The 13,716-nt window shown below is 43.4% G+C and overlaps 1 protein-coding gene across 1 annotated transcript in view; it reads left to right on the top strand.

The window, feature by feature from the left end:
- Positions 1-3,989: 3,989 nt before the first annotated feature.
- Positions 3,990-13,716, top strand: part of TRAF3 (TNF receptor associated factor 3) — a 66,504-nt gene continuing 56,777 nt past the window's right edge. Inside the window, exons 1-2 of the mRNA XM_015418538.1 lie at positions 3,990-4,023; positions 4,958-5,049. The gene's annotated coding sequence lies outside the window, so the exon portion shown is untranslated. The remainder of the gene's footprint in view (positions 4,024-4,957; positions 5,050-13,716) is intronic.

Here is a 13,716-nt window from a genome sequence, read left to right as displayed (position 1 = left end):
TGGTTTTTATACTTCACGTTTCTCTACCCTAAGGAGTTTCAAAGCCGCTTACAATTGCCTTTCCTTCCTCTCCCCACAAGAGACACTTTGTGAGGTAGGTGGGGCTGAGAGGGTTCAGATAGAACTGTGACTGGCCCAAGGTCTCCCAGCAGGCTTCAGGTAGAGGAGTGGGAATCAAACCCAGTTCTCCAGATTAGAGTCCACCACTCTTAACTGCTACACCATGCTGGCTCTAGAGGAACTAGAGGCAGCAGTGGGTATCAGAATCTCAGGCAAAATCAGGCTTGTGAATTACAACTTCTTTAAAAGACCAATAAAATCCACCTATGTTGATGAAGTATTAGCCCCCTAGAGAATGCATGTGTGAGAATGTTTGCCTATCTATAGATTTTTGTTGTTGAGCTTGCGCTGGCAAGGCGGGATATAAATCGAAAGTAATAAATAAATAACCAGCAAGCTACGCTAAAAGGTGTGTATGTTCTAATAGCAGTTGGTTTTATTAGATTTGCATATCACACATTTCAAACTGAACCACATTAGCAGGCTCTGCTGCAGAAGCATAATATATTGTGTGCATGTGTGAGAGAGGTTTTGTTGTTGTTGCCGTCAACTCACAGCTGACTGATGGTGACTCTGTAGGGTTTTCAAGACACGAGAAATTCAGAGGCGGTTTGCCATTTGCTTCATCTGTGTCATCACCCTGGTATTCCTTGGTAGTCTCCCATCTAAATACTAGCTAGGGCTGACTCTGCTTAGCCTCGGAGATCTGGGCTATCCTGGCCAGGTTGTGTGAGCCATGGGTACGCTAATGAAGCAGCATTAGGGGAAAGGTAAAGAAAAATATGGTGTTCTGCCAGAGAACAAGAGCATCATTAGTTCCTACTTCCTCTTTGAGAGCTTTCAGCCTTTAGTTCCTGTATCCAAATTGGAATTTACTCTTCTTTTTCGCAAGTGATAATACTCTCATCTGAAATGTGAGAAACAGTGTGATGTCAAAATAAATGTGACATATGGTGTATTCTCATTCCATGGCGCAGTGTTATTCATACAAATTTGTCAATAATGCAGCAGTCTCTCTTGATCCTTGCAGACTGCAGGCAAAAAGGAACCTCGATTCATTGTTTTCGACAGTCTGTGAATTCTAAATCTGAGTTATCAGCTCTCGGTTATTGGTAGTACTAAGGGGTGCTATAGCAAAATACTTCAAATTAAAATAAAATAGAGGGGTAACCTGGGTAGCCCAGGCTAGCCTGATCCTGTAAGATCTTGGAAGCCGGGTAGGGTCAGCCCTGGTTAGTAGTCGGATGGGGGACCACCAAGGAAGTCCAGGGTTGCTATGCAGAGGCCAGCAATGGCAAACCACCTCTGAACTTCTCTTGCCTTGAAAGCCCTATTGGGTCACTATAAGTTGGCTGCGACTTCATGACAAATGAATAAATAAATAATATGCAGAGGCAGGCAATGGCAAACCACCTCTGAACTTCTCTTGCCTTGAAAACCCTATTGGGTCACTATAAATTGGCTGCGACTTCATGACAAATGAATAAATAAATAATCCCTAGATGGATCCAGGCATGGTGAAATGATAGGAGGTTGACATGATAACAGGTGACAGAGGGGAAGGCAGAACTGCTCCGATTTTGCCTCAGGTCTGGTCTAAACGTACACTTATCACACTCTTGGCTGGTGAGTTCTGTGAGCAAAAGTTCTACTTTGTGAGCTACTGGCGTTAGAGTTGTGAGCGAGTGATTTGGCCACTGCATAAATTAGTTTGCTCCGGAGCCCTCCTTCCTGAGCTAAGACAAAGATGTGTGAGCCGGAGGCTAAAAAACTGTGAGCCAGCTCACACTAACTCAGCTTAGAGGAAACACTGGGTGACACGATATCTGGTGGGAGTACTTGCCACAAGTATTAATCGTTGCAAATGTGTTGAGTGGTGCGAATGATTTTTTTTAAGTACTTCCACTGTGGGTTTCATATCTCTTAAGTCACTTCAAACTTCCTAAAGGAAGCTGATTTCAACAAGTCTTTAAACAAAATCCCCCATGACATTTTGGTTAGTGAAATGGTTAAATGCGGGTTAGAGAGTAGTACTGTCAGGTGGATTCATGACGGGTTGGAGAATCGTACTCAGAGTAGTTATCAGTGGTACTTCATCAAAATGGAAGGTGGTCTCTGGGGTGTCTCAGGGCTCTGTCCTAGGTCCAGTAACCTTCAACATCTTAATGATATGGATTATGGAAGTGGAGGGAATTCCTATCAAATTTGCAGGTGGTACAAAACTGGAGGGGTAGCTGACACCTTATACAACAGAAATAGTTTTAAATTACCTTAATACGGTATTTACTCGAAAGGAAGGTGGCCCTGAATGTAAGACTGCCTTGTCTTCTCTTCCTTCTCACTGGAGTAAATACTCTAGGTTGGAAGTACTTACATGCGCTCAAGAAGGTCCAGTCTACATTTCTCTGTAATATTTTACAGGTACCCCCTGGTGTGCCAAACGCCCTTCTACGTCTTGAAACGGGTCAAATGAGAATAGAAGCTAGAATACTGTTAGCGTCCGCATATCAGTGGCTTAAGATCTATACAACTCCAAAAGGCCTTTCCCCACTAATAATTCAAGATTCTCATCACCCAAGGTGGATGCGAATGGTCAAGATCAATTTAGAAAGAATAGGACTCTCTCCTGAGAATCTTTTGGTGCAGAGCAGCGCCCAGGCGAAAAGTACCATCAAACAAAGGGTGCATGATATAGAGCGACAGTGAGATTTAATAAAAGCCCCTTGTTTCCTGGCCCCCAGAGAGTCCAGATACGTTATGAATATGGCCAAATATTTTGCGTATTTGGAAGTGCCATCTCATAGAAGAGCTTTTACTTTGGCTCGTTGTGCAGTTATCCCTTCAAGGGTGCTAGATGCGAAATATAGGAAGATCCCATATGAAGACAGATGTTGCCCTTGTTCTGTTGAAGAAGAGGAATCGATGGTTCATATGTTCTTTAGGTGCCCGTTCCATCAAGTTCATAGGGATAAGTTTATTTCCCCTTTTTTAGACAAGACCATTGGTAGATGCAGATGAGACCTGCCTGGAGAGACTTTTAGTTAATGAAAAGCCAATTATCTCCAGACAAATAGCCAAATTCTGCTTCTACTTGGTAAAATTTCACAACAAGAAGTATGGTTATGTATAGTTTTTATTTGTAGGACTTGTAATCATTTTACATATATTAGACATTTTAGATATATCTTAAGGGTTTTTCCCCCCGGATTATTATAGTTCATGAATGTTTTAAGGTTTTTATGACTAGACATATTTTCTGTCCTGGAATGACTCTCTTTGACTGTATGATATTGTATTCTTATGAAAAATGGTCTTTGACTGCAAATAAATATTAATTCATTCATTCATCATTCATTCAAATAGTAAGAGATGTTTTGTGAACTTGTTCAATTCAGTTCTTTGAATGGAATCCAGTGTACGTACAGTAGAACCCAGAAGGTGTCACTGTGATAATTTGTCATTGGTTATAACTAGCAGTTAATCGTGGCGGCATACACATCTTAGAAATAGATGTGTTTTAATTTTTTTTCTCCTTGCATGGATCTATAAAAAGACTCTTGGGTGTATTTTGAAGCAATTATAATTGAAGCGTCCGTAGAGCATCATAAAATGTAGCAATACCAAATAACAATAACAGCAAAGGATGAGGAGGAGATTTCAATTCATAGAAAAACCTCAGCTGTGCTTGCAAATTTAAATGGTTAGAAGGTATAATTTCTGCGGTGTGATTATCCTGGTCTCCAGAGAGTGTTCTGTGTATTCTGTGTAGTGATACGCTTTTTAAAAATACTGAATTCCACTAGGCGACTTTTTAAAAATTTTGATTTTGTTGTTCCTTTAGGATAAGGAAGTCAACAATTGACAGCATCAACTCGGAACCGATTCACTGTTCATTTTTCTGTTGCCTTTTTCTTCTGTGTTCAAACGTCAATGTCCTTGTGCTTTCCCACTTCCATTATACCGGTAAGCTGCTGTATTATTTATTTTATTCATTCATTTATCTATTTATATTTAACAAAAGTTATACCCTGCCCTCATGAGCCACTAAGGTAGCTAAAAAATGAAAACATATGTGGTAAAAACACATACTAAAACCATTGAAACCAACATTATTATGGTAAATAAGCAACAGGATTGATGATTTAGATTTTGATTGTCTATTTACTTATTTTGATAATTTTTTGTCCCACTCTCCAACCTAATCAAGCAAGCATATCTTTAGCAGGCACTGGTAATGGAGTGTACTCTGGATCAGTTGCATATTTGTTGGAAGAGTGTTCCATAGTTGAGGGCCGTGTTCCCTGTAAGCTATGCACATGACATGAGCGGCCGTTCATTAACACAGGCAGCCCTGCTCAGAAGCAATCTGGAGCCACAAAGGGTCTTGCACTGCCCATTGCCCATTCTGAGATTATAGTAGTTATATTCTGCTCAGAATGTGAACTGCTCTGCTCAGTAGGGGGGGGGGAATTAGTGGGAACGTTGGTTGAGGGGTCGCCTAGAGATGTGGAACTTCTGGAAATTGTAAACCATGGAAGAACCTGTGGGTGGGGCAGGGACGGGGCAAGAAAGGAAATATTGGGGAAATGGAAATGTATGCAAGACTTTCATGTCAAACCTAAACTTGCTTTATTGCTTTAACAATGTAGCATGCATACTTTTATCAGTTAGCCTACATAAAATTATTTGGCGTATTTAGAGAGTTTAATAGTATAAATGACTGATACTTCAGTCCTAGAAGACTAGAACTCTGTTTAGGATTGCAGGGTTGGTGTTCCACAAGCAGAATTGCACATTTACTTAATAGTTGAGAGAGAGAGAGAGAGTACACTCCAAACTGCTGCACCCTATACTACCTTAGCATATGTATCTTATTGTTATTTTTGCCATTTGACAGGTATGAGAAAAAACTGACAGTAGAAAACAAATTCTGTAGTAAACAAGAGAGTATATTATTTGGACAGAAACACGCTCAAAAGTCACAATAAGGTAGGACTACCTGCATATTTGGATAGTAAGTTAAACTTTGTAACATTGAATTATTGAATAATGTACTGTCATTAAAGCATGTTACTGCCCAAATTATTCACATTTAAATAAATTCCCTTGAAAACAGGCTGTATATGTCAGCAGTATACAGAGGAATGGTCATTATCTAATGCTGTAGAGTCTTATACATTTTGAGTGAGTAAAAAAACCTTGTTTTACCGAGTATTTCACTCTAACAGTTGCATGTGGAGGAGTGAGGACTGAAACCAGGTTCTCCCAGAATACAGTCCGCGCCTCTAATGACTACACCAAACTGGCTCTGTCAATTAGGACTGCACTGTCAATGTTTTTCAGCTCTAGCCTACAGATGGGTTATTCTTAATTTCCCTGCATCATCTACCACTTCAGGCTTGATGTAAACGGGAGGATCGGAATAGAATTCAAGATATTTTCAACAGACTGGAGGGTTTGGCTGAAAGCAGTGCTGTAGACTAAAACAAAGATGAATGCACAACATTTAGCCTCAAGGATGAGGAACTAAATATTCTGGTATGGAATGGTAGATTGCTGGCTTAACAGTGGCCCTGCTAAGGAGGATGTGGAGGATTCTAAGGGATCATAAACATTGTCCTGCTGATCCTCTGTTTCTGCAGAAGAAATAATGCCGGTTTCTGAAGTAGTAGCAAAAAACATTAAAAAAAAAAATAAAGCATTGCTTTAAAAGAAGTATTCATGAGTTCCAAGTGTTGACTGAGAAACTATCAGGTAAACATTTTCACATGGAAAGGAGCTCAAAACATAGATTGAAAGAAGTGGGAACCTGCAAGGACTTGCGGGAGGCATCTCATTTTCCCCTCCCTGACTATTTCCTCTTCCCCTTTCCTGAAAGCCCTCCATAGTGTCTTCTGCTTTCCTGCTTCCTTGTCTCCTTCTAGAGTTGCCAACCTCCAGGTGAGGCCTGGAGAGCTTCTGGAATCACAACAGATCTCCCAACTACAGAGATCAGTTCCCCTTAGGGTTGCTAGCTCCAGGTGGAGAAATTCCTGGAGATTTGGGGGGGGGGAGCCTTGGGAGGGTGAGGTTTGGGGAGGGAAGCAACCTCAGCCAGGTATAATACCATAGAGTCCACCTCCAAAGCAGCCATTTTCTCCAGGGGATCTGATCTCTGTCATCTGGAGAGCAGTTGTAATTCCAGTTGATCTCCAGCTCCCACTTGGAGGTTGACAACCCTAGTTCCCTGGAGGAAATGTCTGCTTTGGAGAGTGGCGTCTATTGCATTATACTCTTCTGAGGTCACACTCCCAAATCTCCAGGAATTTCCTAACCTGGAGTTAGCAACCCTATCTCCGTCCCATGCAACAGCTAACCTACCTTTATCTGCACCTCTGTCAGTTTCTCAGAGCCAGTTTGGTGCAGTGGTTAAGTGTGCGGACTCTAATCTGGGAGAGCCGGGTTTGATTCCCCACTCCTCCACTTGCACCTGCTGGTGTGACCTTGGGTCAGTCACAAGCTCTGGCACAGCTGTCCTTGAAAAAGAGCAGTTTGTGTCAGAGTTCTCTCAGCCCCACCCACCTCACAGGGTGTCTGTTGTGGGGAGGGAAAGGGAAATGAGTTTGTAAGCCGCACTGAGACTCCAAGTGAAGGGTGGGGTATAAATCCAATCTCCTCTTCTTCGTCTTCTTCTTCTTCTTAAGCTCCCCCAGCCTGGCACCTTCTGCCTAGGAAAACCGTGGCCCAGTTGTGTGGTGCCACAGTTCTGTGTACCATTCTCTCCTCAGCCATTCACCAACCTGCATTTTATCTGCCTTCCATCTTCAGCTATATTTACTTCATTTATACCCTGTCTTTCCCCACAGTGGGGACCAAGGCAGCATACTTTATTCTGTTCTCCGTTTTATCTGCACACCAACCGTGTGAGGTAGGTTAGGCTGAAAGTATGTGACAGATCCAAAAACACCCAGTCAGCTTCCACAGGCACTCTGGTATGGGTCTCCTTGGGAGGGCCCAGAGCACCCACCCTACCCCTTTATACACTCTTTTCCAACAGGTTTCCCCTTATAAGTGACCAAATGAGACATGAGGATCCAGGCAGAGTAACAAAATAGTTTTATTAAAGAGATTTAGTAACAACTGTAGTTCAAAAACATATAGGAAAAATGAGCAAAGTAAAGGAGAGGAGGAGAGAAGATTGGAATTATATCCTGCCCTTCACTTGGAATCTCAGAGTGGCTTACAGACTCCTTTCCCTTCCCCTCCTCATAACAGACACCCTGTGAGGTAGGTGGGGCTGAGAGAGCTCTGAGTGAACTGCCCTTTCAAGGACAGCTCTGACAGAACTATGGCTTGCCCAAGGTCATCCAGCAGCTGCAAGAGGAGGAGTGGGTAATCAAACCTGGTTCTCCCAGATTAGAGTCTGCACGCTTAACCACTACACCAAACTTAATCACTACCAGTCTGGTGTAGTGGTTAAGCGCACGGACTCTAATCTGGGAGAACCGGGTTTGATTCCCCACTCCTCCACTTGCACCTTCTGGGACAGCTGTCTTTGAAAAAGAGCAGTTTCTGTCAGAGCTCTCTCAGCCCCACCTACCTCACAGGGTGTCTGTTGTGGGGAGGGGAAGGGAAAGGAGTTTGTAAGCTGCTCTGAGACTCCTTTGGGTAGTGAAGGGCAGGGTATAAATCCAATCTCCTCCTCCTCCACCACCACCACCACCAAAAGGTAGGTAAACCAGGAAAATAATAAATACTAACACGTCTGACTGTACTGTCCTAGCCTTCTCTAGGTACTTGGTATCAGACCGACTCACCTCTTTTGGAGAAGGGATCCCTCTTTCTGCAGCAGCCTCACCAGCTCTGCTCCCTGAGAGTGAACACCCTCCCACTTTGGGCAAGGCCCTTTTATTTCTTCTTCCCAGGCACCACACTCTACTATTTTACTGGTATAAGTTTTCCCTCCAAATCCCTTATTAGCCAGTCACAGGGTCCAGAGGGACCTGGGAAACTTAGGCCCTGTAGTCACTCTAATACAGGCTTCCCTAGAGCCCACGCCACTATAGGCCCAGGATCATGACACCTCCACATGGCCCAGATCTGTGGATTTAGCTATCCGCAGATGTGGGCTATGAATGGCTATTAGAATATAAGATGGTCCATTATGTAAAGTTGCTTTCTCAAGCAGTATTTTAAAAACCCTTCTGATTTTAATTTGAGAAGGTTTATTAATGTGGCATGTTCAGCCGGAGGGAGGCATTTTTGATTGAATTAATAATTCCTAGAAATATGGCTGTTCATTAAATCAGGATGCCTAGAATGATTTAGTGGATTCATGGTGCCATTTTCCTTCTGAATAAGCAAAGATTTGCATTGCCAAGTGCGCACTTTTTGTCATGATGAAATATGGGATGCGAGTTCTACTGGTGGAATAGTCTCATTTTGTACTAGAAAATGATGGATCAGTGTGATATTGGTACACAGGTGTACAGAACGAATGCTGTGGCACACTGATGCTTGCTCTCACCTTTTAGCCAAGTGATCCTCCATGCCCTTTCTGTTGACTGTCGGTGCCCATATTGTTGCTAAAAGATTTACATTACAACACTGGAGAGACAAATGCACCTTCCACTTTACCACCTTACAACCTTATCACCATTTGGATGTATGGCATATAGACGACATCTGCATACGGACATATTTTTAGATACTAGGAGGTGCATATGTGTAGACGCCACCATTGTTGCTATATTTTGTATTTCTTTTCGGTCTTGGCGTCATAATTAAAAATTGGGGGGGAAATCTTCCAGGCAAGTGTCTTATTAAGTTCCTCTGATCCCTGTTAGAAATGCAGTGCAAGAATAGATGGGCCTTCCATCTGTATGGGGAGTGCAGTATTTCAGATTGCTTATACTTGAAGTCTGTTCTCTATTGCCTATTTTTGGATTTCATGTTGCATTCAGAAATCTAGTGTGGCGACCAGGTCACAAATCCTTCTGAGCACCATCTATATCGCTTTTCTCCCCTACCCGTTTCTCTAGGCAAACCTGTTAGAGTGATAGTATTACTTCCTGCTAAGAGATGACTCGGTGGTGTATTTTCTGCCAGCTTTCTGAAAATCAATGGCCAGTATATGTCATTTCATAAAATGGAACCCTGAGGAGCTGTGTGTTGAGTTGATCATGATCTGGCTTCCTAACTTATGAGAAGCCCTTCTTCTGTGCTGTTCTATCTGAATCCAGTTCTTTGCCTCTGTGAATCTTTTGCCACTTTCCCTGGTGAATGAAGCTGCTCACTTCCGTATGTCAAAATACAGCTAGTTGAAAAGGAGGGGTTTTTTGTCCTTACACTTTGGTTCAGTTTCTTCTCTTGAATGCTTTTTGTCTATTAAATCATGAATACTTGTCTTAAGTTAGTCCCTGACATTTTGTGCGCTTCTAACTCTCTTTAAATTGCGAGCCGTTTCTTTATCACCTCCTGTAGTAACCTTCTCTTTCCCAATTTATACTGCATTCAAGAGTGTTAAGCCCACGTTTATTTCTCTTGGTGATCTCATTTTCTCAGGTGACTTTTCAGCAGCCTCCTGTGATGAGTCTCTGAATCAACCGCTGACCTTCCCTACCTCTTCTGGATCCAAAATAGACATGACATGGAGTTCTGTCTCTCTTCCCCATTTTTTTTTAAAAAAGGAAAAATATCATTGGAAGACTGCAATTGGGAACAGAATTACAGTTAGGGTGCGGGGGGACTTCCCCCCCTTCCCCCGCTATCCACTAAAAGATCTCTCCACCCACCCATTCCAGCTTTCCTCTCCTGTATGGAAAAAGTTATGTGATTCCATCTTCAGCAGTGCCAATTCCCATCTGAATTTGTAATTTAGTGGTTATTGTTGGAGTAGGAGAGGTGACGCTCTGGTTCAAATCCTCACTCTGCAGTCATGTTCTCTCAACATAATTTACCTGACACAGTTATGAGGTAAAATGTGGGAGGGGAGCGCATATATGTTACCTTGGAGGAAGGGTAGGAGAAAAACATAATAAATAGATCATAAGACTTGTTTTCTGGGGCTGCCAACCAAAAAATAGTACTAGTTGATCAGTTATATGAATCATCTTAATTAAAATATCCACTTGAACACAAGGGTCACAACCAGTGTTCCCTCTAAGCTGAGTTAGTGTGAGCTAGCTCACAGTTTTTTAGCCTCTGGCTCACACATTTTTATCTTAGCGCAGGAAGGATGGATCCGGAGCAAACCAATGTATGCAGGAGCCAAATAGTTCGCTCACAACTTTAATGCCAGGAGCTCACAAAGTAGGATTTTTGCTCACAAGACTCCACAGCTTAGAGGGAGCATTGGTCACAACCAGTAGCTGCTTACTTATAAAACCAAGCCAATTCTAATCTCATGTTTGGTTGCTTGAGCATTTTAGGCTGTGGAGGGGCCCAAAGTAACTTGTAAAAAGCCAAATAAATGAAAGATGCGGGGCTGGTCTCGGTCTAGCAAACTGATTTTCATAGGTCCCTCACTGCAGGATCTGGGCTAAGAGCCAAGGCCCAAATGCTTGGGCCTTTGGCCCTACCTGCCGAAAGAGAAGGGGAAAAGTCAGCCTAGACAGACCTTAGCTGCAGCAAGCCAGCAGAATCTCCCAGAATTCTGTCCTCTGCTGGACATACAAAGTTATATTTACAAAGACTGCCCGTTCTTCTTTCTTTTTCTATCCCACATCTCACTGAGATCTGCTTTATTCTGGGAAGGGCTACAGTAGTGGTGCTTGCTCTGTTACTCACAGAGGCACATATTCATGAAACCTATGATTGGCAGGTGGGCTACACTAACATCACTCCTTTTGCACCTGGAAGTAACATCACCATGTTATCCGGGGACATCAGAGATGCTCTGACATTTGTGTACAACTCTGTGGTATAACTAGCATCAGCATGCTATCAACATTTCACCCCATTTCCCACCATTCTGCCCCCGCTGGCCAGCTGACCGAAAGTGGGGACGCGGCCACTGGGGACAAGGGATCCCCAGTGAGGTAATGGCAGCCCTAATGTAACCCTGTGGGCTTTGCACTGTGTTGGAGGGGAGACAGTGAGGAATTTCACATTCCCCTTTTTAACCCGTTTTGAAGCCGTTTTTGATCCATCATGGAGTAAACCGGTATAGGGCTGCCATTTCACACATGGCTTTCCCCTTCCGGTAAAGAGCTGGATCTGAAGCGGTTTGCCATTTCTGACTGCACTGCTTTTTCCCCGCCGTTTTTCGCCCGCGCGGGCGATCTCTGGCTTTTTTTTTTAACGTTCGCTTTATAGCGCTATAGCACTATAACAAAACACTCCAGGCATTCCAATGGCGTTTATATACTGCTGTTCCGTTATAGCGCTATAACGCTATAAAGTGAACGTTCCTCCCCCAAAAAAGCCGGAGATCGCCCACGGGGTGAAAAACGGTGGGGGAAAAGCGCATTGGAACCGGGAAAGGAAACTGAAGACTACTTGGAAGTGGTTGACAGGTAAAACGCTTCAGCCCCGTTTCCTAAACGGGACAGAAGCGCTTATGTCTGAAATTACAAATATATTCTGGTAGGGAACCGGTTCTAGAACGGTTCTGTCTGAAATGACAGACCAGAAACCGTTTGGGAACCGTTCCTCTTCCGGATTATATCGTCTGTCTGAAATTCCTCAGTATTTCATCCCTGTGAGGGAGCTGTATAAGGCATCAGAGGGGAGAAATTTCTGAGGGAAAGCTAGTTTCCTGAGGAGAAAGAGAGATGGAAGACATCCTCCTCAGATGTTCTAATGTAGTATTATGTGGTGTGAGAACATCATATCCTAGTGAGGAGCCTAAAGGAGAGGTACAGTCTGTGGAGATCTGCAGCTGCACAAAAGAGCCCAAGAACAGCAGGAACAGGACAGAGAAGCCAGCCAGACTGCAGGAAAGGCTGAATGTGAGAGACTTGGAGAAGGCCTTGGAGAGTAAAAGACAACTATCACCTCTGCTGTTCCAAGTTTCCATTGTGTTGACTAAGGCTGAATATGCATCCTACTTTAAGTACCCATCTCTCCTTGTTGAATCCCTTTTTGTATTTGAACCTTTGAAGGGTACAAAATGGTTAGAGAGTCTGGAAAGCTGCTTTCAAACTTTACTTTCCTTTATTTTGCCTACTGGTAATTCCCTTCCTTAAGTTAGGAGCAGTGGAAGAAACCAGTGGGCTGGAGGCACCACCACTTCCTCTTTTTCACATGCCTGGTCCCATAGTTTCTTCCTTCAGCTAGGACTGGTGGAAGAAACTGGGGCTACCTTCACAATTACCATTGACCAAAAGAGCCTCGTGACTACTGTATGCCCTGGGTGCCATCCCACCAAACATTCACCTACAGTAATGTAAAACTGTTAATGTTAAGTGAATCACTATAGCCTTTTGAACAGATTATTTCTGAGTATGTAGGGTTGTCTCTCCCCACCATTGTTGAACCCTAGCCATCCTTTTTGTATCTGGAGTGAGGGGAATGGCTTCCCTCTCTGCCTTCCTGGTCTCTTCTTAGCATCAGGTACCACAGGGTATGATTGCCAAGGCATCCGAAAGATGGCTGGAGAAAGGGAACCAAAACCATCAGCACTCATCTGTGGCTGGCTCGCTCTTTTCCGGGCTGTCTGCCGTGGTTCTTACTCTCTGTTCTCTCTCTTTTTTTTTTTTTAATGAATTTATTTTGATTTTTCCAACTTTACATATAATCACGTTACAATTTCGTACAGTGGGGGGTTAAGTCAACCTCTTTCTTCATACCATTTTATGGCTTTTTGCCATTTCAAGTTAAATTGTTCTTCTGTTTTACCCGCCAAGAACATGTTAAGCTTGTCCATCTCCGTTACTTCATAAAGAATATTGGTCAGATCATCCTTACTCGGTAATTTATCAGATTTCCAATTTTTAGTTCTTACTCTCTGTTCTCTAAGGCCAGCTTGTTCTCTTCTCAGAGTTCACGGAGAGTGCAGGTGCTGGAATGGGAGTGCAGAGGCTCCAAAGGGGTGGCCCTTCCGTCGCTAATATGAGGCCTGCAGTTTAGGAAGGCTTGCAGCTTATGCATTTTATGGTAATGATGGTTACCAGAAGAAGAAGAAGGGGAGGAGGAGGAGGAGATTAGATTTATAGCTCACTCTTCACTAACTGAAGGAGCCTCAGAGCGGCTTACAATCTCATAAGAACATAAGAGGCGCCAATGTTGGATCAGGCCAAAGGCCCATCCAGTCCAACACTGTCACACAGTGGCCAAAAATACCAGGTGTCATCAGGAGGTCCACCAGTGGGGCCAGGACATTAGAAGCCCTACCAATGTTGACCCCCCCAAGCACCAAGAAGACAGAGCATCACTTGCCCCAGAGCCCCTATCTATACCTTGTGGCTAATAGCCACCGATGGACCTCTGCTCCATATCTTATATTCTAATTTCCAACAGAGGGCGCCGTGTGCGGATACTTATTTCCACTAACAGGAAGCGCACTCTGCCCCAACAGCTTTTCCTATATAGTCAGTAGACTACCTGTGGCTGCAGAAAAATCCAAAAAGTTAAAAAATCCCTCCAGGGACGGCTGAATTCCCCCCAATACCTTTTGAAATGGCCTCTGCAGGGATCTAACTCCAGGCATCAATGGTGAGAGAGAGATCATAACGT

The sequence above is a fragment of the Gekko japonicus genome, unplaced genomic scaffold (assembly GCF_001447785.1).
Source record: "Gekko japonicus isolate JY-2015 unplaced genomic scaffold, Gekko_japonicus_V1.1 scaffold93, whole genome shotgun sequence".
NCBI classification, from domain to species: Eukaryota; Metazoa; Chordata; class Lepidosauria; order Squamata; family Gekkonidae; genus Gekko; species Gekko japonicus.
Note: the sequence above shows the minus strand (reverse complement) of the source record. Positions and strands in the feature narration are given on the sequence as shown.